At 43.7% G+C, this 25,652-nt stretch overlaps 1 long non-coding RNA gene across 4 annotated transcripts; it reads right to left on the reverse strand.

The window, feature by feature from the left end:
* Positions 1–8,889: 8,889 nt before the first annotated feature.
* On the reverse strand, positions 8,890–23,583 carry LOC121077179. 4 transcript variants are annotated; one of them, XR_005823933.1, is made up of 10 exons: positions 23,471–23,555; positions 20,506–22,605; positions 18,686–20,271; positions 17,996–18,232; positions 17,322–17,436; positions 14,981–15,181; positions 14,359–14,502; positions 14,069–14,100; positions 11,778–11,989; positions 8,890–10,517 (listed from the first exon to the last, which is right to left on the reverse strand). It is a non-coding gene; the product is annotated as an uncharacterized LOC121077179 (long non-coding RNA). The 4 variants fall into 4 exon arrangements; XR_005823934.1 differs by lacking the exon at positions 14,981–15,181 and having other exon boundaries at positions 23,496–23,583; XR_005823935.1 differs by lacking the exon at positions 14,981–15,181 and having other exon boundaries at positions 18,686–18,732.
* Between the last annotated feature and the right edge of the window lie 2,069 nt (positions 23,584–25,652).

Genomic DNA, 25,652 nt, shown 5'->3' on the forward strand with positions numbered 1-25,652 from the left:
CATGTTTGCACTTGCTTTCCCCTTTTCCTAAACCAGTGTCCTGTAACCAATAGACCAGAAAGGCTCCACAGCAATTACATATTTAGGATATGTGATAGCTGCAGTTAAGATCTTTATGACTGATTGCAGGACAAAATTTACTTCAAATGTGCAAGAGCCCATTTTTAAACCACAGTCTTTCAGCTGGTTTCCATTATATATACTCTGAAGAATCAAAAGCAATTACAGTGTACAAAGTATAAATGGTAAATAATTTCCAAATCAGAACCGTTATTAAAGCAATAAGCATCTATTTTTGTTAACACTGTACGATACGGAGAGGGCCAAACTAAATAACTTTTGGTTTAATATGATGAAAAGAAAGCAAGACTTCTACTTCTGCTCCGACGGCGGGTATGCGAAATCTTGTCCCAAATGGAGTTTGGGGTGAGTTTTTGAAGATTTTGGAAAGCAGGGCAAGCTACCCTCTTACGCGGTGGTGATGTGCATAGTACCTTGGTTTAAACTTGTACCTGTGACCCGTGGGTGACGTTGCCGGCTGCTGGCCACGGGTAGGACCAGGTCCTCTGTTACATCGGTAACCCGGCGTTAAATCCTGGGAGAGCACGGGGGGAAGAGAGCGTCATTGGTAAGAGCCTGCCAACAAGAAGTTAAAAAGCTAATGGTAAATATCATTTCTGCTGGCTCGCGTTTGACTGTATTATCGATTGCTGGGTTCTGGCTCTGCAGCTCTCCCTGATCAATTTTATACCAGAAAGTGGCGGCACAGAGCAGCGCTAAAACAGCACTGAGAAGTCTGCTTCTGCAAAAGGATTTTTAAAAACGCGAATATTTCTAGCAGTGATTGTTCGAAGGCAGGCAGCAGCCTTTCTCGCCATTGTTGGTTACTATCAAGGGACCGAAAATGCGACTCCATTCTTTTGCCCCTGGATTTTTCTTTTTAAACGGTGCCAGTCCTTGACTCTGCACCTCGAGTACAAATAATATTTACCCAACGTAGAAACGCCATTTTTGTGCTGCAGCTCTTTTCCTTTTTGGCCGAGGCATGAAGTTTTGTTTTGCATATTTATCTGCCAACTTTGGGAAGACGAATAAATAAATAAATACAAATCAGCCTGCGGATCTGATTAACCATAAAGTGCAGCGGGGCGAATGGCAACGCCTGAACTCTTCCTGCCGTGTCAGCTGGAGTGCACACGGAGGTAACACGAGCCGTGGGGCAGGCCTCCCCATCAGGGCTTGTAGCTCTGTCCAGATTATGGGATTAGCCTCTGTTACATATATCTACAGTTAGGAACTTGTGATCTAGTTAAACCAGATTGAAAGCCTCCCAGCAGGTGCTGGGAGTCGGGCTCCGCAGCACAAATTCCGTGCAATTGCTGCGGCAAACCTGGGGCTTTCGTGGCACGGGGCTTCTGCAAGGCTCCGTGCTGGAGGGGGGGGGGAAGTAAAGTCAAAATCCCGACAAAAAACACACTTGCAGGCGGGAAAAATTAGCCACAAGCTTTTTTTTCTGGCTCCCGAAAATGGAGCTGCTATCACAGAATTACAAATGCCGTTGAAACGTTAGTTTGTTATACATTTCTGCTCCTGGCTTCGCACACATTGTACGAACACAGCCGGTCTTTCAGAGCTAAGAAATGCTAATTCAGTGCTAGAATTTCCAGCTTGCAGAAACTGTCCTGTAAATGTCATGGGGGATTACTAAACCTACAGGAAGATTATAGCTCTGCATATGTTTAGACTCTATTGATTTAAAACTTTATTACCTTTGATATAGCATCTCAGGAAGGAAACAACCCAGCCGCGGGAGCTCAGTCCGAATGCAGATTTTGCAGGGTCGAATCCTGCTGTACAGATCTGCTTTTCAGCGGCACCACGGGCACTCCTGCAGCAACCCAACAGGAACGCAGGAACAACGCGGCGCCTTGCAAATACGAACGCAGCTCCCAAATCCTGCCCTGCTCAGGCATCCAAAATTTCCCATAACCACAGCAGAGAGAGAATACAATGCACCCCAAATTATATAGCCATGGTAACTTTTTAATTGAAAAAGGAATGGCATAAGTTATACTACCATATAGTCTCCATACGATGGTGAGGCTGTAGGACAGTCTAAGTAAATCTGTCTGTAACAGGATCTGGGGAGAAGTGAATACACACACTCATGTGACTGCAAATGGTTTATCACAAAAACATGCAAGTGCACAGAAAGCAATTTAAGCCCAACTCAGCAAAAGAGAGTGCCTGTTGCAGTCATCCTCAAGGCAGATTAAAAACTAAAGCCTGCGTTGCCTGCTATGTCGTAGCCGCTCACAGTGCTGCCCACAAATGTCAGATCATTTCCAGTTACACCATGTCTGAAGTCTCAGTCTCGCCGTGTACATCTCTGTGACATTCTTCACCACCGATTACAGAATCCCTTTTGCTCTTTTATGCAAAATAAAGCATGTGAAGTGCAATAACACCAAACAACCATTTTTGCAAGAATGTCTTGGAGGGGGCGGGTTCCCTCTCTCCTGATGCAAAGGAAAAGCCAGGAACAATCTGTTGGGAGCTGCCGCCACCTCTTGTGCGTGCCGGCCGTGGGACCAGCCGGGAAGCGGGGCGAGGAGGGCAGGCAGCAGCCCGGCCATACGGGAGATGGGTTCAGGAGGTGCTCGCCTCCAGCCACGGTACGACGATTGTCCTCGGAACAGATTTACGGCAGGCCATTTCTCCCTCTTGCCCCAGCCCAAGCCCCAGAAACGCGGTATCAGGGTTGTAACGCCTCATATATCCTAAGGAAGATAATAGTAAACTGCGCCGCTCTGACCTTTCCGGGATTTCTGCTGCTTGATTCACTCGCCGCGGCCATCCCTCGTGCTCGCAGCGGTAACCTGTGGGGATGCAGTGCAGCGGGGGCCAATCAGACCGCCGAATATTGAAAAGGTTAAAGTCTATGTTTATGAGTCTATTAAATGTTTATAGTCTTTCACAGGCTATACTGGGCATTAAAATTATGATATCTCATTCTCATAACAAACACTGTAACGAGAACAGAAAATGGCAAAGCATGAAGCCATTCTCAAGGCAAAATTTGTAATGAGACCACAACAACAGCACGGTATTAATTCTCCCCTTTGAAGCAGCCAGAAAGGAAGAGATGACACCATCCATGTGACACAGACGATGCCACCAACGTGACGCAGACGACGCCACCACCACCAAATGGCCGCACACAACATCCCAGTGACCCGCCTCACCCAGCATCTACATCTACATCTCCAGCATGGACCCGCAGCGCGTGCTCCAGCAGAAACCTACACAGAGACTTCACGTCTCCTTCTGCCCTCAGAGTTGTTAAGCTAAAATGTGGAAGAAAAAATAAAAATAAAAATAAAAACCAACCTTTTTGGAGACTCCTGACACAGAGGAGGGACACCGCTCCTGTTCCCGCAGCCTGCTCAGACCACCGCAGGCTATCCATTTCACTTCTACACGACAGCAGGGTTTACAGGCCGGTTAAACACTATGCATATGTTTTTTGTTTTCTTTGTAGCTGTTCTAAATATATCACACCTTAATTTCACTCTGTGTCATAAGCCACTCTGTGTCATAAGGTCCCGGGTCCTTGGTTGCACCAAGAAATAAGAGTGCTGGCTTGGTGCCCCTTGCTGACTGCAGACTTCCCAGTGGTGAACGGTTCCTGGAAAGGTGATGGAAACTTGGAAAAAGTGCAGTCAGAATGGGAGCGAGCTAGCAGGAAACAAATTCAAGTCTGAAATAACCAAAGCTGGGAGGAAAGGAACCACACCAAACTGCAGAGCGAGCAGTGGGGGACTGTGGACGCGTAGAAGAGCAGCAGAGTAGAGGGCAAAAGAGACCAACAGGGGGTTGTCAAATGAAAAGACAGTTGGCCAATAAGTTACACAAAGACATTTTTAGGATGGTCCCCAAAAGGGGAAGCAGTATTCTGCTTAACTAACCCTTCAGAAACAGCACAGTGTGCCTGGTGACTGAGAAAACAAATGAAGAACACCTACTGCTAATCCTCAGTCAAATAGGCTTACCAACGTTTGGATGTGTTACAGAACAAATAACAACCACCCCAGTGGTGCCCTGAACCCACATATAGGATGAAGGGGAAGGGATTTACCCACCAAGTTGTGGGTCTTGAAAAACTCCAAGTAGTTGTATTGTGTAAGGAAACCATCAGTATGAACTCAATCATGCTAGTTTATAGCAGCTCTCCATGTATCAAAACAATACATAGACAAAATCATACAAACGCAAGTGTCTTTTCCTCTAAAATTCAACTTTTTACTTGCTGGGCATCATGCTTAATAAACCTCTTGCTAATGTTCAGCTTCACGGTGGTGATCCCACTGAATTCTTTAAGGACAGGGACATTGTTGTCAATGAACTTCTAAGAAAAGTTTGAGTGCATTCAGAAATGGTAAAACCTTGAAAAACAGTATTTCACTGAATGGGAACCAACCCCAAAACCTCTTCCCTAAAGATGAAGCACACAGCACAGCAGGGTCTTGCTGCCTAGGGAGCTGGGGATCCGAGCAACCTCATAAGGTCTCATCCCACACCCTGTAAAACTTCTGTCACCGTGAATTGCTGTATTTGCACATAAACTCTCCTGGGAAAAGAATAAAAATAATGTCCCTTTTTGCCAGTTGTAACTTATGAAGATACCAATCCAGGAAGCAAAAATACTCCCAATGAAAAAGTATCTCGTGCTCTCCTGAGCTCCTCAAAGCATGAACTTCCCTGAAGTACTTTCTGTTTAAAAGCAGCCATGAAAATAAAACATGCAAAATCAGTAAATGGATTATGTCCTACTATTACCTCAAAGAGATTGCTCAGGAAAATTGAACTATTTTTCCATTTTAAAATCACTTTTGATCTCATAATTGGTAATGAAAATAACAGGTCATTTAAGTAGCAGTTATTACGAGTACACGAAAGAAGTAGAAACAAGACATCAAATATAACGATGCCATTGCTATTTGTTCTATGTTCTGCTGGAGCACTAACGCTTTTTTATTTGTTTTATAATAGAATATTAAAAAACTATGTGCATAAAGTATTCTATATGGCAAGGGATTAAAAAAATGGTGTTGGCACAGCAACAGGATTAGCATTACTTACACAGAAATGCCTGATTTAAAGCTAACTCCCGTGCCAGCCCCAGCAAGGACCGAGGTATCGCGACACAGGAGCAGAGGACACAGAACGAGGCGGCTGCGCGAGGAAAGGCGCGTGCTGAAACGGGCCATCGCAAGCCTTACGTCACGAGTGCTTTATGAAAACCAGACGTTCTGAGAAAGTCAGTCCCACAAGACTTCACGGCCGTGTAAACCCGGTCGCGGGAATTCAACGTTATTTCTTGGCCCGCACCCGTCGTTTGCCTACCGTGTTGAAATGTCGTGAGATTTCCAATTAGGGCCAGGTTCCCCGGTGCAGCTGCCCCGCGCGAGGCGGCTCCGTGGGTGGCAGCCCAGCCCCGCGATGACAAGCCCCGATAGCCCTTTGGGGCAGCAGAAACGCCTCGGGCTCTGCCAAACCCAGCGAGGAGGAAGAGGGGACCGAGAGGGAGGAAAACGGGAGCACCACAGCCTGCGAGATGGGAGGTTTCCCAGAGGGCAGCCTCCCCACAAGAAATAAAAGTGAGGAAAACCTTTAATTGGGGCAGGGGACGTTGCGGAAGGGCAGTGGGAATTTTAAAAGAGAAAATAAAATCCCGAAGTCAGAGTTTTTCCAAACGGCTTGTTGAAAACAAGCAAAATTACCACTCCTTCCTATGCTCAAAGGAGAGTATTTGGGCTCAGTTCTATAGCACAAATAATTTTTTCTGAAAACATATTTTAGGGTCTCTGAGCTCTTCCACAGAGAAATGCAGGCTGACCATTAATTTTTGCCATCCTTTTTGAGGCTGAAAGTATCAACGTAACGCGTTCCCATAGCAAATCTGCAAATATACCGGCATGAATCAAAGCAATAAAGAGAATACAGCGGGGTCCTAAAACGAAGAGCTGCCGAACTGAGCCGACAAGCTTATGATTAGACAAAAATTGTACTTTCTTAACGGTGCTTAACATCTATGCAATGCATCTGAGCAATATATTGTGCAAACATCTGGTGTTCCAGTGGCAAGATGGATCACGTGGATGTGTGATCAAATATTCCGAGTCTCAGAGCTCTTCCGTCGGAGACGCATGGTCACACAGCAAACGCGCATATTTCTCTTGCTCTCGCTGCTGATCTATTGATTTTGAACTGCTCTGATTCCCCCTGTGTCTGCCTGTAGATGCAGAAGAGATGAAGCAACTGGGAAATCAGCAAAGCAGCAAGCTGAGCAGTACAAATTGGTAAAAATTATTTAATACTGGGAAGCTGATCTACTCACCCCCTGGTAATACTGTCAATTAAGTGTATGAAATTAATATTAATTATCAATAATGAATTGTTTGCAAGTGTAATAATGAATAGAGAAAAGAAGAAGAAACACAGCACATTTACGATGCAAAACTGTTGGCTGTCTGTGAATATACCCTCTGAAATCTGTTTTGGTTCCATTAGAAAGTACATTCATAATTATATTTTCTTAGTATTTGAGTTGCAAATCAGCCTAGACAGATTAGTGAGTGCCATAACACAAATGTATACACTGAAATTCTGTCTGATCCACAAAGTTATATTCATTAAAAAAAAAATAAATCTGAAAAAAACCCACAGGGATGCTCAGCAAGAGCAGTCATCTTTGGAAAAGAGGAAACCAGCAGCACTTGGAAAATATTTTAACAAGAGAAGCACACATTGGAATATCACTCCCAGCCCATGCTGATGTGCTGATGCCTATCAACAGATCTCAATAACTTTCTTCTCACATCAGGAAAAAAAAAAAAAAGCTAAAATGAAAAGGTAACCACATCTACAAGCACAGAAATCTTGATCTCTGATACATAATTCACAATTAGATTATTTTTTTTTTAATCCTTGCCTAATTTAATTTCTGCACCCAAATTTGGGAACTTGAAGGTTTCTAGTACAAATTACCGGAGTTCTGCTCTGGGACCATGGGAAGCAGAGAGACGGTTGGGGATTGCACCTTTTAAGCCCTCAGGCTCTTATTTGTGTAACGCCACGAGGGGCATTACAAGCCGGAGAGTGAAAGCGAGTTCCTGTCTGAAACACGAGTTCCCCAGCCCTTAGAGAGGATAAGCACACGGCAAACCTTGGCTTTATCTGTCTCCTCTGTCCCATGTACAGCTTTTTCCTCCATTCTAGTAATGCTGGTTTATACTTTAACTTTATGATTAAAAGGACAGAAGCCTTAAAAAATGGGAAAAAACATTTTCTACTGTGTCCAGATGAAGTTTTGGAGAAGGTGCTCAATGGCAAATACTTTTCAGCATTGGTAAAATAGCACAACTATTTAAACACAATGTCTGTGTTTCTCTAGCAGCCTGCAGGAAATGCATTCCCCTTGGCATCATGTCTGCCATGATGAGGGAACTTTCTCCCTTGCCACTAAAGCTAGTTATATTATCAGACCATATAGTGTATCACAGAGGAATTTAATTAAAATAAATCTTCAGAGAAATACTTCTCTCTAGATCTACCTTCCTCCATCCCCAAAGTCTTCAAAATGCTCCCACTTGATAGATGCAAGTGTAGTCAAATCCGAAGAACCAATTAATGTTCATCACCATCTATGGGGTTTTTGTTTTTTAACTTGCTAAAAGATCGGAAATTGGCATTTTTTTTTGTTGATTATTTTTGTCGCTGTTTGTTTGTTTTTGTATTTAAGAACGTTGTCCAATATCATCTAGAGAGTCCCAAACCCTCTCCCAGACCAAGCAACAGATCTCTGGGAAGAGTTTCCATAACCAAATTGCTGCAGGCAGTCGTCCCCATCACCTCCATCCTGCTGCCCTCCCTGCTCTTTCCCCATCCTGACTTTTCCCTTTTTCCCCAGATGGCTGGGCTACCCTGGCTGCAAAATCACATGTTGTGGGCAGCAGGGGCTCTGCAGGAGCCTGGGGAAATTACCAGGGTGGTTTTTTGGTTGGTTTTCGTTTTTTGTTTTGGAGGGGGTGGGGTTGCTTTGTTTTGTTTTGATTCACCCTTTTAATGAAACTATTACAGGAAATCAAAAGGCAAACAAGTATTAAAACCAAAGGACATAATTTGTACCCCAAAAATAGGAATGCAAAATGGTTCGGAATGCAGCTGTTCGTAGGGAAGCAGCATGTGCTGGTTCCCACTGAAGCCACTTTGGGAAGCAGAAGCTTCAGTCAGAACTCAGTTTGCGCATGGAAAACAACCACAGTCCTTTGAAATTGAGGAAAATAATTCTAAATAGTACAGGCGCTTGGACATTAACTATTTTTTTTAAAAAAATAAATTGATTGTAGTTTTATTTCTAAGCCCAAGCCTTCTGCAGCTCACATCACTCCTCAAGGGGGAGGAGAGTAGACATTCAGCTGGTGTAAATGGTGTAAACTGGAACTTACAGGAACTGGGACCATTTATGCTTAATGAAGGTCTGTTCCAGAGTACTGCTCCAGATCATCTGAATCCCTTCTCTTTCAGTAGAGGGGCTGTCTGAATGTCATTCACGTTGCCCTTTATTTTTATCCATTAGACAAACAAAATGAATGATCACATTTATGCTGCGGACAGAAAGCAGACCCCACAGGCTATATGTTGTGAAAAGAGCTCTTTCTACAGAGCAAGATAATGCTTGAAAAGGTGAATGAAAAGATTTCAGTAAGGAGGAAAATGTCCCTGTAAGACCCTTCCTAATTCTGAGCTCTTCAGTAACGTCAGCCTCGCTAATCCATACCTAGCTGTGAGTTCAAATGAAAAATTCATTAACTTTGTGTCCTTTAATTTATTAGGTGTAGCAACACTCCTCATCAGTGGAAGGGCTGAAAGGAGGCGACAGTCAGTGCTCTTTTACGCTTTTTTGAAGATCTATGGGCTCACAAAGGGAAAGGACCCGTTTGTGAGAAATTACGCTCGCCTAATTAGAATAGCTGCTGTTTGCTTCTCGCAGGCGTGCCGAAGCCATCCAAAGGAAAATGTAAAATCTGCCAGCAAAGACCTGAATTGGCCATGGCTAAAACCATGCCAGGACCAGACAACAGCGGCGGCACCACGGTGACCATTTCACTCCGCGGTGCTACATGGAAAGGGAACACATTAGGAGCACAGATAACGAAGTCTTTTATAGAGAAAATTAAAACTGAAATCTGGACTGGCTACGCTGCAGCAGGACTGGATGCTGGTTTCCTTCCACTACGCCAAAAACTGCTCAATGCCTCTTACACTCACGCTATGGCCTTCTATAGAGTTTTTCACAATAAACTGCATAGGAAAGCTGAGTTTGGGTGCAGGAAGCGAGAGCAGGAAAGGTGAAGGATTTTTTCTCTCTGAGCGCTGCCTCACTCCAGGGGCTCGGGGCTTGCATCCCGGCCCCTCTGCTCAGGAACCTGGGGACAACAGACCGCTCCCACCTCTTTCACAGGGCTGGTGTTTCAGTTTTATTCACAACAACACAATATTTTGTCCTTACACGACCCTCCCCGACGTCCCTTCCCTCCCTCTTTGGAAAAGGAGAAATAATTATCCTTATTTTGTGCCAGGAAACACAGATAGCGAGTGGGGTGACATGGACTGCAGCCTGAGCAGAGCCAGAAGCAGAGCCCTGCCTCCAGCCTGCCAGAACCAGGACCCATTAACATTAATGCTTAATTAGTGTTTACATTTTCAAAGCAAAATGTAAACACGTATCTGCACCAGCCAATACCAGCTATGACGGGATAGCGATGTTATCCAAAAGCAATTTCCTTTCCTTTCAAAGGAGGCATCTCCAGCAGGTAGGACCACAAAGCAGGATCTGAATCGCGACATCTCGTATTGTGCATTCACGAAGCACAGCAGCAGGGTCGTATCACCAGTTTTGAAGTATGACCAGCAACTACTTAGACTGACAAATAAAGGCTAAGTAATGTAGTAGGAAAAAAAAATACACAAAACAAAATCTCCAAAACCCTTTCACGGATCCTGCAGCAGTCATATATGATTTCAATTATGGAAATATAAACTGTCTTGATAGCCATATGGATATACTCTTTGAAGAAACAAATTATTAATACCAGAATTAATTGTTCTTTGGAACACCAGAAAACTCTGAACAGCTGTAAAAAATGTTCACAATGAAATCTGAGTCTAGTTGAGGTTAATCTGGGTTTAAATTTCTTTACAGATATTAAAATGGAGTTCAGCTGAGCCCAAAGTCCATGAAATCAGCTTGTTTCTCATGCCTCTATCTTGCCCACAAAAGCAATACAGATTCTCTGGCTTTCAGCCCTCCACCCCCAAAACTCCTGCCCTATTTACCAAAATGCCCAGGACTTCCCTCTTTTGCCATTGGTACCTCCTGGAGGCTGGCTGCCAACACACCTCGCTCCTTGTGGTCCAAGCTCTCCCACTCCAGGGATCATGTAGATAAGCAGCTGAAAGAGAAAGTCACACAGCCAAGGATTTTCTGTTGCAATTACCGAAAACATAAATCTGCAAATATTCTCTGTCACCGATATTTCTGAAACCGCTGTCACATGGGTGCTCATATAGCAACTGTTCATGGCTTCGTGGGGGATGGATGTGATAGGGAAAGGCTACCTTATATCCATCTTTCACCAAGTGCTTTTGTTGTTGTTTTGTTTGTTTTTAAATATTGAAAATTAGGGAAAGTTTAACATCACCAAAAGATAGAGGGGAAAAAAAAAAACGTCTCTCTTTTCCCAAGGACACTCCTGGAAGGAAATGTTAGGGTCTGTAGGAGAGCAAGTTTCTTGAGCAGCAGAGCTGAAGCAAGGCAATTCTTCTGGAGGGGGAGCTGCACAGTCACCTATTCCTCACCAACCATGTGCCATGAGGAAAACCAAACGTACATGTTGATTTTGCCCCATAAACTGAGTCCCTCTGTGTATGTGTGTAAAATCAGTATTGAGAACCAGGAGGGCCAATGCTGAAAAAAAATATAGTCAGCAGTTAATTACTTACATATGGCCATCAGTGCTCACCTACAACATCCATACAGTGATAGGCTACATGTATAAGGTGCAGTTTCTTCAAGGAGGGAGACTTAAAAAATATCTGACGTGGCATCATCTCCAAGGTCGAAGACAGCTATCCCATAGTGTTACCTAAATGGTGCATAACCTAAAACTATAAAAACTAATCTGGTTGCTTGACAAGAACAAGAGATCATTCAGGCTCAAGTGAGCAGCACAGGAAGAAAACTGGCAAGAGACTATAAGCTATACTAAGAAAAGTAAATAACACAGTAATATCTTTATTCCTTCTTATTGTATGGTGGAATTCAAACTTCGGTACTGTGACAAGCAAACATCTGAAAGCAAAGGCACCAGGGAATACATACGTTGTCACCTCGACTTACATAGTCAGTTATAAGCGACTTTTCTTCAAACGCAACCATAAATATCTCTGCTCTAAAGGAATTCCCCATGCAATTAGGAACATATTCATGACTCAAATCTATGCCCAGTCTTTCTTTGACTTCTCCCACAGCCTAAACCCTGCTGACCTCTTCGGGCAAGGAGTTCCACGCGTTACATGGAACATACATAATTATGTGTTAGCTTCAAAAAATGCCTTGTGATGCTTTCACATTCATTGCCTTTCACTTTCCCTGAGTTTCATCATTGTTAAACAAGAGATTAATTAAATGAAATGACTTCAGAATTTCTTACCAGTCAAAAGCCTCCTTGGAAGTGAAACGATGGAGCTCAGTTATAGAAGATTTGCCTCCCAAAGACAAGAAACTGGCCACAGGGTCCCCACACCAATCTGTATCTCCGAAAGGAGAATATATGAAAGCAAAGGTGTAGGACTGTAGGACTGTCCCCTCAGCCAGCGAGGTCACCCTTATCATGAGCTCACGTACCAGTACGTGCCATGGTTCCTGGTAAAGTATAAGTCATGGAAATTACTACGCAAATACACTATGTATAATTTTCAACAGCACTTGTATTCTTCTCCAAAAGCTTGTATTGGAATCCAGTTGTGTGATTGTCCCCCGAGCGAGGACCACGCCTGACACGGAGCACGTTGCTTTCTGTCACTGACGTGTGGGAATAACCAGACTGTCTAAAAACCACAAAGAAAGGATTTGCAAAGGTTTCCTCAGTGAAACACAAAAGAGGTAACAGCTTAGGAGAACAAGACGACACACAAATACAGTCATCTTCCGCCCATGAGGAAAGCTTCTGAAAACCTACATAGCCGTAGCAAAGGTTTTTGGAGGTTTATTGCTCCTTGCAGATCTCGCCAGATTACTGCGGGTCCGATGTCAGTCTTGCTTCCCTATAGAATTTAATCTCCTGGATGGCCTTCTCAAATATCATTTATTCTGCAGCGTTCCACAGCCCTGAGCCTGGGCAATAAGTGCGTTGCACAAAGCAGGTCTCGCCCAGAGAGGTGGCACCCACGCTGCTGCGAGGTGACACCACGGAAGCCGCTCAGTAACGTGGATGTTGTCCCTGCCAGGGACTCCGTGCTTTGAGAGTAACAGCTTCCAGTTACGGGGGGGTGGTGCCACTGAAGCACTTATCTGCATGCCACATCGAGCTCCAGAGGCAGATTGTGCGTTTGTGAGGGCACAAAGGTTGAAAATTATTTATTAAGAAACATAACTTTGCAAAGGCTTAGCTAGACACCTTTGATGTTTCTGAAGAGCACTGCCTAAGCTCATTTTTGGAATAAAGTAGCTAGCTCAATGATATCTTCATTTCTTGAAGACAGTTGTTCAGTCTCTTTTCTATACTGTATGTTCCACATTAAGTCATTATCTATGCTGTTCACTCCATTAATTCTGCTAGTTTTATTAGCAAAGTTCTGCTGCCTGGTCCTGTAGCAGTGACAAGCATTTCTAAAAGCTAATCTGACAGATAATGACTCCATTAAGTGTTGAATACTAATTGGTTTACATCAGGGGCCTGAAATTAATTGATGTAAATAAATTAGCACCTGAGCATGCATCACCCCAGCTTTGGATTTTCCTAAATACCAATGATTTTTAAAGCTTGTATCTTCAGCAAAACGCAACGGAATATAAACAGACAGGATGAGTAATTAAAATGTGGCAACAAAATAAGACTATCAAGATGAGCTTAACAAAGATTGTTTACCTATTGATGGAAAGGGTAGTGCCTGCCTGTACAGTCTGTTTACACTGCTCTGACTTGTACAAAAGATACTTTTCTGACAGCTTCCAAAAGATATAATTATCATTACTATTAATAACAGTGAAACTGACCCCACACCATGGCTAAGATTTAGCAAAGTTAGGTGAAGCACAGTGAATGCATGCTGTTAATCACAACAAACACCTCCCCCCCCTTGAAAGTCAAGCCTTCGATTATTAATTCAGGGAATTAATAAAAGCTATTTTGTTTTAAAAGGATAAAAACTCATTATAGCGGAGATTTGTCACTGGAATGACACAAATAATGAGTAATTTCTAATGCTTAACTGTGCAGAGGCATCAGGGAGCAAGAATGTGCGTTAAGGGCATTTCTAGAGCAGCCAATAGGTTAAAAGACACCAACAAATACGCTCCACTTTTATAGAGAGATTTACTACATTTATTTTCACCTCTATAAGGAAAATAAAATCCAGTATGAAGCAATAAAAACCTGAGAAAATACGCACGTCTTGGGAAAGCAGATGCGGTTTGGAGCAGCAAAGTGCATTAAGCTGAGGGTGACACCCGGGCAGTGCCGGCCACCGCGCGGGCACACGGCTCCGCCACCCCGGGGGGCTCTCCCCTGTGGTGCCATCGTGGTGGGGAGAGGGGGGAGAGCCCCTGAGGCTGATCGAGAGACACCCATTAACTTCAGCTTTGGATCAACTTTCTAATTACTCACACAGATTTCAGATTGGATACGCAGATTACTTTACATGCACCAAAGAGCACTTTGTTTCGACAGCTATCACCACTGCGAAAATATTAACTGACTTCAAGTTAGCTTGTAAAGGATACAGTCAGAGCTTCTGGGGGCTGGCATCATCTTCCTAAGGGAATTAGGAAACACGAGATTATCAGGAAGAAATCTGCTGAGAAAATTTGTGAGGAACCTGAAAAGAGATCTCTTCAGACACCCAAAAGGCTTTTCTGTGATAAATAATGTTGAGTATGGATTTAATTTTAGTGACTATTATAAAACGTCCCTTGACCCTCCAGTCCCCACCACCTGCCCCTCTCCCGAACCGGGAAACCCTTTGGGGCAGAGTTTTGCCAAGACATCAGGATGCTATCAAGCGCTGTCTCACCTGTGCTAAGCAAAGCAGGGGGCGGCTGGCAGGCACGTGTGCTTGGGAAGGTCAGGCCAAGAGTGCTCATGTCCCTGCGACGTGGAGTCACCGACAGAGCAGCACTGGGGATGTGGCTGGGGCTGGCGTCCACCACACAGCAGCCTACGGGCAAAAGGCTTGTAACAGGTTCCTCGCATGCTGACAGAGCCAGACTGCAAGGAGCAGGGGAAAAAAGATCTCCGGAAAGCAGCTGTAACAGAACCAGCCTTTCTCGACTGTGACACCCCTAAAGATTCCTTGTTTCAGAGCTATTAACCACTTTGAGTAATAAAGGTAAAAAATGAGAGCGTTAATAACTGCGAAGAAATATAGGAATGAGTATCTCCTTTGCCACTTACAATAATACAACTAAAATATAGCTGTGAGTGATTAAGCAGCTTTTAAACATTGCCTGAAGCTAAATAATAAGTCAGAAACATTTAGTAATATCATGTTTTCTGGCACATGCCTCCTTTAGAAGTGTTCACCCGAGAGTGGTGGAAAGCTACGCAAAGCATTATACCTCCCGGACAGCACCAGACATCGCCTATAAGCATCCAGATACTGGGCCCAAACTGTTCCTTCAGTTTACACCACTTACATGCATAATGAGCTTTTCCCCATATAACGAAGTGTCAGAGCTCACTCGGTCCAAGGTGATTCCTTGGGCTGGGGAGAGGAAACCTTGTGCAGGCGTGGGGCCCATCCTCTTCTCAGAGCATCGCCAGAGCAGCCCTAACCTCTCCCGTGCACAGATTCTGATTCAGCCACCACCAGAGCAACGCTGGAAATTAGCCAGGAACTAAACAGTGAAAATTAATTACAGAAGTAAAACTTGCACGGCTTTCTCTTATTATCAGCATTTAAGAGCAATGGACAACAGAGCTATCAGCCAGCGTAATGGACAACAGAGCTTTAAGTGAGCTGTTTTCGGGAAGTCACCATACATATGCTTAATGAGAATTCAAAAGACATAATGAATTAGGATTGCCTTGTTGGGCACTGAGCATTTCTTCATTAAATTCTAATGAAGCAGGAAGAGCATTGGGTTTGCTCACACGGTGTATTTTTCACCTTTTTTTGGTTATGTTTAGATGCTTTTAGTTGGTCCTCATCATCTTCCTGCCAAAGATGTACACTGAAAGAACATGTTTGTTATGAATGGAAGAAGTATGAATACTTAAAGACAGATAAGTCAGCAGCAAAACTCCATGCAATAATAGCTGAAGAATTTTTGCTGTACCATACAGAACCCGTATTGCCCGAAACGGCAATTTGTTTTTGTCTTCAGAAATTATGGGATGAGATGAAATGTTAATAAGATTATGGCAAATGATGATGTCATCTCACTTGACTACCATTTTTAGGAAAGAAAGGACTAACTCCTGAAAACAGAGCCAGCACACAGTGGCAGCCCTTTTCCCATCCCTCAATGAGAGGGCTTCACAGGGACAAATCCAAATGGCTCATTACAGAACCGATGGCAAGTGTGTGGTATCACTGCCAAAAACAGCACAGGAGAAACAGTTCATCTTTCCCTACAGTCAGTAAAACCACTTTTCCCAATCGTTTTGTGCACATTAGCAATCACAAAGTAAGAAACACATTGTAGGTGGCTGGAGCAAAGGGTTTCCATCCATGAGGAAGGTGATTACGGGCTGCAGCTGCACAGGGCAGTGATGGGTCACTCTGGTTGTTGATGCCTTTAAACGTTTGGAGCGTTCCTAAATGTCCTGTCTCCCTTAACAAAGGGCTTCAGAACTGTTTTGCCAGAGATACAACAGGAAAAAAAAAAAGGAGAAAAAAAAAAAAGAAAAGAAAAGGAAAGAAAAGAAAATCACTGATAAAATTTTCACTGCTGAGCACAGCTGGTGGATACCTTCCAGTCTTATACTAGCAGTCCTGCTGCTTATTTTCCGTGCTGGATGATAATGATAAAACATTAAAAGCACCAGCTCCTTCAAGAACTGCTTCAGGCGAGACTGTGGCGCCGCCTGAAGAGCGGCACAGGGCTTGGCCACGCAGAGCCCGCAGCAGGCAGCTCCACCTGAACCCCGCCGTCACCGAGCACCTCCCTGTTTGGTGCTCTTCCGAAGGAATTCAAGCAGCAGAGAGGAACAGATGCTCCTGCAGTTTTGGGAACTGTTATCTCTGCATCCCGAGTCACTGAGGAGTGTAAGTGTGTGGTTATTATGAAGAGTAAGCAAGTGCAAAAAAATCTGTGCTGCCGTTACGTTAAGAAGAAATTGTTTCAGGAAGGCAATACGAGGTTGGAGGGTTTGAAGGAGAACGTGAAAGCAGCTGCAGTAAAACCACAACTTCTCCACATTTCTTCCAGAATTACAGCACACTGGAAATCAACTGGGGGCAGCCGGACAGGCAGCTGCGGGCCACCTCTGTGCCACCTGCAGCTGGGTCGGCAGCAGCTGCCCGCGCAGCCCCCGGCACCTCAGCGCACCTCCCTTCATCGCTGCCTCCCACGCCGAAATAAAGGGGATTACAGCACTTTGTGTTCTCACTGGCTGTTGGCAAGGCAGGCAAGGCAATTAGGCTGCTATGGCAATTTTATGGTGCTTATAAAATTCAGTAGAAGCCAATTAATTAAATTTTGTCATTAATAATATTATTATTATCTTTTAATGTCTTTTCTGCTCAGGTCTGTCTGTTTTTGTCCTCTTGCTTTATCTTTTTTATTTGCTCCCTGACAGACACAGCCCAACTTTGCACTCCAACCTGGACGGGGAGAGCTGGCTTTTAGGGTTCAGTTTTGCTACTCACGAGTGTGGAGCAGCAACAGCCAAAAAAGCAGAGTGGGTCTGGAGAGCAGAGGAAGCCTGGGCAGAGCTGGCATGGCTGTTACCAGGGGAAGCATCACCTCCAGCATCAGAGCCAGGGACGCTGATTTGTGCCAGCAAGAGGAAAGCCCTCCTGCAGATGCTCACCTTCTGCAGAATGGGCCAAGCATACCCAAGGTCCTCCAAAACAGGTTTTTGAGCATCTTTCAGGCGTGATTTATCTCCAGCTGACCATTCTTGGCAACATACACGTGTCCAATTTCTGGAAGGAAAAACAAACTTTTTAAACAAAGCCCCTCTAGGTCAAAGGACAAGTTCTTGTTTTTCTCAGATACCTGTGATACTTCAAAGCAGTGCCTTTTTTTCCTTTTTTTTTTTTTTTAAACTGACAAAACAGATAAAAACCTGTGAAGTGGAATCTTCCCAAAGAGGTGATTTTTGGAGAACTGTCATCATTCAGAGGTTAGGAACCAGACCACTTGTTCTTTGTGGACACCAGCCAGCTTTTTTCTTTTTGTTTGCATGTTTGTATTTTAACTCCACATTGGGAATAATCTCTGAGAGACAGTTTCATAATATTTTACATTAATTTAAGACCGAAGTGTATTTTATTTGCACACTTGCCAGGATTTTGAAGTCTCCCTCCCAGGCTCCCGTCCTCTTTTCAAACATCTCCCGAGACTCCTTTGATGCTCCTAGCATGAGAGATCCCACACCCCGCAACGCAAGAGATTGTCTGAATTGGAAACTTTCCCAGAACAAGTTTGCTGGTTAAAGGGCTCCGGTTGCGATGAAATATAGCTTAGTCCACAGGGCCTTACCTTCGGTACTTTCAGGCCGTTGTCTCCGACAACGTTAACCAGTGCCATGCCAGATGTGGTCCCCTCTCCTGCGTAGAGGCTGGAGGACTTGCTCATGTCCAAGAGAGGCTGGAGGACGTGCTCATGTCCCACAGAGGCCAGAGAACTTTGCTCATGTCCCACAGCAGCCTTGATGGTACCGAGCCGGGGCTGCACAGCCCCGGTGCAGCATCGCCACCTGCAGCACGGCCGCCAGCACTGCAACAATAAAATAATAATCACGATAATAACGCTTGTTAAATCTGTTCGCTGCGGATGTGCGGACGACACACAAGCTCCGCATCAGCTGTACGCAACGTTATTTAGGTCAGATTTAGAGCTTTATAACTCACTGCTTGCTCAGACTTTCATCGAGCCCCACAGTTTGGTTTAGATTTTGCTTTTCAATACTTCAGGCAGGCCAGTGGCCACCGCACAGTACCACTTGCTATAAATTCAGGCCACATTCCTCAGCACAGAAATCCAGCGAGCTTATAATGCATTTTGTTTGCTGTGCCCCCGAGCTGCGCAGAGCCCTGGAGAAACCCAATGGGATTTTCCCCAGGCTTCAGGAAGCTCCACTAACTCTCCTGCAAGCGCTTCCTACCAAACAAAATAATTATAAATTAGTTTTGGAAGTGCATCCCCAGCACCTGAGGTGTTACATCTCACCTGTGCTGCAGCCGTCATGTCACTGAAGCCAATGAATGCAAAGCGGCCTCATACCGTGGCAGGGAAAAAAGGGGAAACCAATCATTAAAATGGACTAGGTGGAACAATCTTGTTAGAAAAAAAAAATCAGCATTTGGACACCATAAGCCTGATTCAACTCATACACACGTCATCAAAGCACTTAACACTTAAATAAAATCTTACCTGTGTCCTGGCTCTGAGACATACCAGCAATATGGTTTTGGAAGAAAATGATCAGGAGGGTCAAAAAAAAAATCTGGCCTTGTAGGTGGAGGCTTGGCACCCGAAACACACCTCGCCTGCTGAGCCTCCGTGGCCTGGAGAGCGTGGGTGGAGAGACACAGAAAGCAATGGGCTTGCTTTTTTATCAGCTTTTAATTCTTAACTTTGCACGGGGAGCAGAAAATGAAAACTTGGTTCTATGGTGCCTTTTTCTCGGTAAGGAAACTTTACAAATCCTTCCCTGTTCTCTGACAAACGCTGCTGCTGCGTCTTACAGGGATGAGAACAGCGACACGAACGCTCCTCCAGCAGCGTGTCCAGGAGGGGAAGGTGTCTGCGCAGGAGGGCAAGTGCTACCTTTAACTCAATATCGCTGTTGGTAACATCCGATAAATCACTGTTGTGTGTCATTTTAAGGGTGAGTTAAGGGGCCACGAGGCTGTTAAGGCATAAAGCACATAACTGTTGCTGCTTAATAACAAAGTCATCCTTTCGGCTGAAGTCATTTTAATATAGTGCGTTGTTAACTCAGAAAATCATTTGTCTTCGCAAGTGATGACCTTTCCTTTCTATTAAGTCTCCATTGTTTCTAACTTTCTTCAAGATTAAAGCTCCATCGTATTTAAATAGACAAAAATTGCCCAAAGGTTATTGCCTTCACATTTGGCTGCTTTAGGTGACTGATGACATTTTAACCTATCGCTACACACTCATTAGGACTTTATTGCCCTACATTAGTTGAGAAATAAAATTTTTTAGGAACCCAAACTGGGCCCTGACTTATGTTAACTCTCCCCTGTACCAGCACAGTCGATCGGCAGTCGAATGCACCGGGAAGTTCACGGAAGGCAAAATCTGCCTGGTGGCCAGCAGCACACCCATGGGACAGCTCCAGCATCCTGCGCCCACCCCAGTCCTGGCCTGGTTCACCTTCAGGGAACGGCACAGCCGCGATTGCCTTCATCCTTCATTTTGTGATACTGAACTGCACCAAAGGTGGTAATACAATAAGCCTTCACTGTTATAGCGGAAAAATTAAATTTGCCGTTATTATGCCTTCACACAAATCCTCGTGGAAGAGTTAGCTTTTATTTGCATTAAGCAACTATATTTCATATTGCACTGCTTAATGCCAATGTCTTTAGAGGTCATCAAGCTCAACAGTTAAAAAAATTAATCTGAGAATTTACAGCAGTTAAATACAGCTAAATAATTAATGATGAGGAAATTGAACTTCCCGTTGAGATTGGATTAGGAGCCAATGTGGGACACCACTGCTGTAGAGCCCGTTTCCCCGGGGAACCTCCCAGCAAAAATCAGCCGCCTTATTGCTTTCCATATCACTAATAAAATATGAAAGCAGAGAATACAATAAGATTTTCATATCATATTAATGACCTTCAGAATGCAATCAGACTAGCAGCTCTCACTGAGCAATTTGCTAACATAATATAAAATCGTTAATATGATATGAAGGTCACTCAGACAGTATAAAAATTAGTGTAATGACAGCAACTAACCTAGGCCTTTCAGCAGCAAGAACAATTAACTTGCAACTTCAGTTTTGCAACTCGTACCTTGTATGCATGTGGCAGGCACGATACCAGCAGGAAGCAACGGGGTGGCATCGGGCTCGGAGGACTTCACCTCCGCAGGCTTTCAGCTTGGCTGGCTCCGACCCAGGGATCACAAGGCACCTCGCTCCGGTCCTCAGCCAGCTCGGAGCCAGGGCATAAAGACAGAATGAAAGAGGAGGAGGAGGGAGCAAATACAAGAGTTGAGATTGGTTTTAGCTCCCGTTTCTCCTTCTGCAAAACTGGAGAAATACTTCTAATAAGTCCTGTCACGCGGACCAGGTGCCTCGAGCTCCTGGGAGGGACAGCGCTGTAGCAACGTAAGAGAGCTTTTGAAAGGAGGAGATGGACACCTCTCACTGGGGAAAGCGTTGATATAAGGGTGCTTACGGGAAATAAAAGAACAATGGTGCTTTTAATGGAACCATGTACTTAAAAATATTTTGAAATTATAGTAATAATTTTCTTCCTGAATAAACCAATGTATTTAGACTCCATTTTTATTAGCCTAAACGTAAGAATGTCCAACCCAAGCCCTGGAACATCCTCAGGGGCCCGGGGAGGAACACAGCGCTGGGACAATCACACAGGGCTTCTCCCACCTAGGGCTCCTCTTCCAGACCCTCCAAAACTCCTCTCCTCCCCGGAGCCCTCCTAAATTTCAGCATACACAACACCCTACGATAAAGCCTCCTGCAGTTTAACTACTTGTTTCATGAGAAGCCATCTCTTTCCATTAGTTTTGGACAAGCTGGCTTCATTTAATGTCCCTCATGGTACTGATTCTACAAGATTTGATTAGGGACCTTGTCAAAAAATATTTGGAAAAAATTAACTACAGCACTTCAGAGTTACTCCTTCCTAAATTAGAGTTTTGTGCAATTATACCATAACAAAGTAATGGTGATGACCTGATTGAAATCCCAGTGGTCAATGGAAAAGGTTCCGTGAATCTCTTCTAACCACATCAAATCAGAGCCTTGTTTCCACCAACAGAGCTTTTACACAGGTACTTCAGCATTTTGACAGGCAGATACAGTGGGAAGTCATTCTTCAGCTGCACAGCATGGAAGAGGGGTATCTCTTCTTGGAGACTCATTTTACGTTCTGAGTCAAAGCCCTTTTATATTTATTTTATACATGAATTGATTGGTATTTAATTAACCTACAGTTTATGCCATAGTCAATCTTTAATTAAATGAATCCTTAAGCATAGAATTTAAAGCGTTACCAGAATGGCTTTAAGTGCAGAATGCGTTTTTATGGTTTCCTCATAAACAAGAAACCAGGAAAGCAGCAAATAGCTGTTCAAAAGCAGAGTCTCCCCAGTCAAGTGCAAAATTTGTTGCAGGGAGACACCCACCTAAAGAAGGAGACATCTGAACGTTTCCCTTTGGGAATGTAGATTTATGGAGGGTGAACCTAAAGCAGAAGCAATGCTTTGAAGGAGGGAGACCCTTTAGCTCCCATGAGCTCTGTGAACCTCACAGTCTTGTGTAGCCTTTAAGAAAGGAACTTCAGTAAGTAAATATAAGTAGTTATTACCAAAAACTTTAAATAAATAATTAAGTAGATGTTACCAAAAACTTCCTACAAACTAGTTATTAATTCTAGTATCTTAAGTAGCTAAATACTGTCCAAAAGGTTGAGATGCTGATGGGCTCACGTGCATTTGCGCACTGACTTCCCACCTCCAATACAAATACCAACTTGTAATAACGAGAGACTTTCCCAGGGACAGAGTAACCCTTTTCCCTTCCCAAAACAACAACTGTATGTATCAATGAATGCCTCAGCAACTACCACCAGTGACTGTTTTCGCATTTGTAACCTGCTGGCTACCTGTGGATAAGGAAGCGTGCCAGGCTGCTGCGGGGCTATGCATGTGGCCAAACCGGAGGGCAGGCAGCTCTGGAGGAGCCCCGATGCTTGGTCAGGTCCCTGGCCCCAGCAGTCCTCACAGCTGCTTCCCCAGCCTACATTTTGTGCTCCACACGTTGCAGCTGAGGGAGACGCTCCTCCCAAAGCATCCCGCCACCTGAGCAGGACAGGGCATGAGTTGTCCGAGGAGCAAAATGAAGAGGGTGATCCGGAAAATTCAGTCTACACGGGAAAGCAACAGTAATGAGTTTTAATCAATTCTGAACAAGCGATCAAATGAAGGAAGGATTTACAGCTTTGGGCAAGCAGAGAGGGACACAAACAGGATAAAAACTACAGGCAAAACCATTATTTAAATCTATGTTGTTAATAAAATTTACAGTTATTCAGAAGGAGTCAGTCTCCAAATCTCGTTTGCTTTTCAGTACGAATATTGCTCATTGCACTGTACAATAAAAATAAATGAGCTAATCTGCTCTGTGATGCAGTGACGGGGTCCAAGGTTTCAAGGATTATCCTTTAAATATTTCTTCCCTTACCGTTTGTGTTTTCCGAATATAATCACCTCTTGCAATAAATTATGTCTAAAGAGAAATGTTTGCAGCTATATCAGAGGCCAGATATGAACACCTGATTTAGGAGGTCTGACATTAAAAGAAAGGCTGCCACTAAGTACACAGATATGTGCATTGTTTGTGTCTGACCTGCATCAGTTGGGCTTAGCCTGTCTGAAGGTGATGCTTGAACACTTGGGTGGCAAGCTGGGGGTGGGAGGAAGGGGCAGGAGGGAGCTGGGAGGTTTTGGGTGCATCTAGCTGCTCCCTACTCCTTTCATTCAATGAGTCACAATGCTGCCATCAAAGAGAATTGTCATTTTATTTTATTTTTTTTTAAGAACTTTAAAAACCACCCAGCAACAAGAGACCTATTACAGTGTCATAACCGTTGCTGTATCAGTCTTGCTAACTAGATACATATACACTCAAAACCACTTCAAAATGATGCCATCAAATTACCAAATTTTCATTTTTTCAGTCTTCTGCCCCATCTAGAGCATAAAACGATATATCACCTCTAACGCAAATACCTCATTCAACCTAAAGTTTTCCCACCTCTGAGACAAGGGTGCAATAAGAACAAGCAAAGCCTGCACTCCAGGTACTGCACCGCAGAGCAATGCGGCTGCTGCCACAGGGCTGCATTCCACTTCCCTGGCTCTCCTACTATCCCGGCTGCCTAAAACCCAGAAAAGTTACACGTGATGTCGTAAACTCAATGCTTTATCATGTAATGATGCAATAATGCTGCATGTGCCAGTTGCACAGCCCTTGGTTTCAAGTCTGCTCACAGGAATGAATTTTGTTGACCGAAGAAGAGCACCTATATGATGGAGAACCCAGAAAAGTAAGTCACAACAGGGCACAACTTTCCTCACTCTGTTTGCTAGGAGTGCTTATAGATCAAAGTTTTCACTTAGGAAATTAAAACCTGCTTTTTCTAACAGGAAAGAAAGAAAATGGGTATGTTCACATGCTGTGCCTAGTCTTTCAGTAAATTAACTCCAATAGAAAGTAAACAATTTATATTTGCATACAGCAGCATTATTATATTTCCCCAGTAAAGGGAGGAGATGCAGACATGGAAGGACAAGACAATGCTAATGAGCTTTGGTCAGGTCCAAAAAAGACTTAAAATACGCTGTTATCTTACAGAAAGAGATGTGTGAGAGTTTCAGAAGAGATTAGATAGCTTTTCGTCCATCTGAGGCTGCGTGCCTGTCTGCTAGGACCTTCCCACTGTTCTGTTAACAAACAGAATCATAGAATCCTAGAATGGCTTGGGTTGGAAGGGACCTTAAAGGCCAAAAAAACCCATAAGATAACTCTTCTGAGCCCAAGAGCTAAGTTACAGTCTACTTTTTTTTTTTTTTTTCCCCAGATATTATGAGGAGGTTTATGAATGGGACCCAGACCATGAGAACCTGGACGAAGCAGCAAAGGAAGAAGTAGATAGAAGCACAAAGAAGGAACCAGACTTCTTAGACACAGGCAGTAATTCACCTCCCACAGCCAAGAGAGATTCTTCTGAAGGGCTAACCACACAGCAGGGAACCACAGGGAAAAAATCATGTAATACATTAAATCTCTAACATCCTATAGTCTTGATGAAAAAAAAATATACATATCTTAGAAATAGGAAGAATCCCGACATTCTCAGAGACCAGAATAACTGTTGCAAAGCTCTGTGAAAACTATAGGTTTGGACCATGTAAGACAGAACACGTTCTGCATACCCATTTCCTACAATAATCTGTATAAAATGCCACCTCCTTTCCCCATTTTATTTTATTTCACAATTACCCAATACAATATAAATCCCAGCATCTTCTCCCCCTGGGCTGCAGTTACCTTGGGGGTAAACTGACTCAAAACAACACAAATAAGAAGCCATTGAATTTATTTTGGCAGCAATGCTGAAATTTTATAGAAACTTGGCCTTTTTCCACTTTAGCTTTGTTAATAACCTGCTTTTTATTACCGTTCTAATAGTTCAGAAAATAATGTAATTAGGAAATACAACTTGAAGCATGGAAGCAGAGAAATTAATGTAAATAAGGTGAAACCATTCCAAATTTCCCTGTCTCAGTTTTCTCCCCTTCCCCACTCTGAAGCAACCACACCCAACCAAACGGCCCTCTCAGTTGAATTACCGGGAAAATCGATGGTGAAGAAAAAATGACAGAGGAGATGACAGAAGAGATGCGCTACAGAAAGGGCCATTGATAAGTTCTATTTTGCTCTTTGTTTCTAATCCTTGGAGCAGTCATTTTAGGTTCAATTTTGAAACTGAACTTCCAAGAGTGAGAGTACAGCCACGTGTGTTGGAGGGCGAGCCCAATCAGTACAGACTCAGTACTCGCAGCAGCTCCTCTGCTATCGGACAAGTTCCTTCTGTACTTCCCCGGAGCTTTTAAATCCATTCTGCTTTTAAATCCATCTCAATGCTGCACTGAAATTTCTCTAACAAATAACATCAATAATATGTCTCTCAAATTGAGATGTATTCTATAAAATGGCAGTCGAGATGCGACTGCAAAAGAAACAGACATTTCCTCTTCTCAAACTGTGACTCTTTTCTAGATCTAGATTCAATTTTTGGCGAGTTGCCCCCAAAGTCACTGATCAAGACCAACCTTCTCTTTGCAAAACCTCCACGTCCGAAGATGTCATACAAGCCATCAAGCAGCCTTTGTCCGCTTTCCATTAACA

The sequence above is a fragment of the Cygnus olor genome, chromosome 13 (genome assembly GCF_009769625.2).
Source record: "Cygnus olor isolate bCygOlo1 chromosome 13, bCygOlo1.pri.v2, whole genome shotgun sequence".
NCBI lineage: Eukaryota > Metazoa > Chordata > Aves > Anseriformes > Anatidae > Cygnus > Cygnus olor.